The sequence below is a fragment of the Pteronotus mesoamericanus genome, unplaced genomic scaffold, assembly GCF_021234165.1.
Source record: "Pteronotus mesoamericanus isolate MK-2021 breed Mesoamerican mustached bat unplaced genomic scaffold, CSHL_Meso_final scaffold_54, whole genome shotgun sequence".
Classification (NCBI taxonomy): Eukaryota; Metazoa; Chordata; class Mammalia; order Chiroptera; family Mormoopidae; genus Pteronotus; species Pteronotus mesoamericanus.
In genome coordinates, this window is record NW_026555321.1 from 452,245 (window position 1) to 454,455 (window position 2,211).

The following is a 2,211-nucleotide window of genomic DNA, read 5'->3' on the forward strand; positions in this document are numbered from 1 at the left end:
TGTTCTTAGGGATGCCATAAGGAAAGACATCCCCAAACAAGGGGGTGAGGTAGGGTGCTGGGGGCTGGGGGTTGGCGTAGGGGCTGCACTTCGTTGCCCAGATCTGAATGTAGTGCTATGAGAAGGAAGTTGTTCAGGATCACACAGGTGGCTGGCAAACGTGTGGTGTCAGTGAGGTGTGACCAAGATGTTTGCTACTGGTAATTATTGAGGGACTGAAGCTTGTAAATGCTTTATTAAAAAAAAAAAAGTAGGACAGAATAAGGTAATTCCTATGATAACCCACTCTTACTTTTCCTGGTGTGCTTTCTGGAGAGGCAGAGAAAAGGAGGGAGTTAGACCTAGCCCAGTGGGAACATAATCCCGTTACATCTGAGTCTGTTTTCTAGATTTAGGTTAGGAGGGAGTGGTCCACTGGGCACACTGGGCCAGACTGCCAGTCTACCAACAGTACTAAGATGCCAACCCATCACTAAAATGAAACAAAATGGAAATAGCTGTGGTTTCCAGAACTCCTGCAAGGCAAACAGAACATGAGTGGTTCAGGGATGGAGGAGTTCAAGTAAGGAGACTTCTAAGGGGCATGCAGTACCCAACCCTCCCTCCCCCCACCCCCGCCTTGCCCAAGAAAACAGCAAGTGTTGTTGAGCATATAGAGCAATTAGTACTCTCAGATGCTGCTGATGGGAGTATAACTTGGTACAATCTCCTTTTGTCTGCCTTTTTACAAAACACACACTCTCCCATCTGAGAGACTAAGAACTGAGGGAATGTGAGTTTCCTGGATATCTGCCTTCACAGTCTAACTTCTAGAGAAACTTGCGCAAGCCTCCCCTTATTTTGTTTTTATTATTTTATTTTTCTGTGCTAAGCAATCTCCAGTTAAACTCTGGACTGATGGAACAGCTAGTCATTCTGGCCACTGTGCTTCTAGACGGCTTAGAGCGTTGACCTTTCTTGGTTACACCCAAAGCTCCACCTTTAGTCTCTATGTCCCAGTAAATGTCCTCAAAGTGAACCCAAACTCAGCAGCAGTCCCTCAGGGCGTGGGCTAAGTGGCATGGCAGAAAGAGACCTGGATACCCACACTGAACAGGGATTTCTCAAGGAGTAAGAGAAGGGGAGGCATTGCTGGCATGGGCAAAGTGTGGTGTCTGCAATTAGGACGGCCTTTGCAGGAATTATAAAGTTGCTTGAAATGACTGGAGTAATTTTCCCATTAATTTGCTGCTATAGTCTTTTCAGTGATATGAGCAGTTATACACATGGGATAAAATATTAGTGGACCACTGTCAGTGGAGACGGAATAACCGTTTCATCTCTCTTGCGTGTGTGGTCTAGACATTGCTTCCGTGGGGAAAAAAAAAAAAAAGAAAAAGAAATGACTGGAGTACTAAACAGGAAGCAGGGTACATAGGCTGAGGGATGGGGAAGTGATCATTCACGGATGGTTGTAAATTCTAGGTGAGAGACTTCTGGATCTGACCCTCCTCCCCTTCCCGAGATCACCTACCACAACACAGTATCCCCAGCAAAAACGCTCTCACATTTCAGGTGTTGGCATCGTTGAAGGCAGTGATGGGAGACTCCTCCCTGCCACCTTTCACACAGACCTGCACAGGTTCAGTTGTGCAGGTCGGATGATGCTGCAGCCCGGCCCGAGACTTTTGTGCATCTCCATTCTATAGGATTAAGTGTAGTTTCCTGCTCCTGGCATTGGAGGCCAGGCAGGGCCTGTTCTGGGCCTCTCTCCAGCTGCATCTGCCATGGCTTCAATCAACGGAGTTCATTTGGGAAGCAGGATTATACGAGACACTGGCACTGTACACACGCGCAAGATAAGGTGTCAGTCTGGGTGGTGGAACTGATCAGCATATGGGCTGAACGCCGATAACCCTGGGTGCGGGGTGCCAGAGAAGCAGGCGTGTTTAAGGGTTCGGGGGGAGGGAAGACCTAATAGTGCAAATTTTAAGCCTTGACTGCGAGAAGAGAGAATAGAGAGGCCTGGTCTTGGAGTCTTGACTGAGATAGGCTAGAGTCCCTGACCTTAGAGTGACTAGCTGGATGTCACTTATCTTGCCGAGTCTAGTGTTGTGCTTTTTGAAATGAGGAAAAGCACAGTGCTCTGCCCATGTTGTAGAAGGGTTTCACAGGATTTGATGAGATATGGTGGCCCCAAACTATTACAAACCAAGCACGTTAGAAACAACC

The 2,211-nt window shown here is 47.5% G+C and overlaps 1 non-coding gene across 1 annotated transcript; it reads left to right on the forward strand.

The window, feature by feature from the left end:
* Positions 1–1,212: 1,212 nt before the first annotated feature.
* On the forward strand, positions 1,213–1,347 carry LOC129061116 (small nucleolar RNA SNORA20). Its single transcript, XR_008528084.1, has one exon. It is a non-coding gene; the product is annotated as a small nucleolar RNA SNORA20 (small nucleolar RNA).
* Positions 1,348–2,211: the final 864 nt, after the last annotated feature.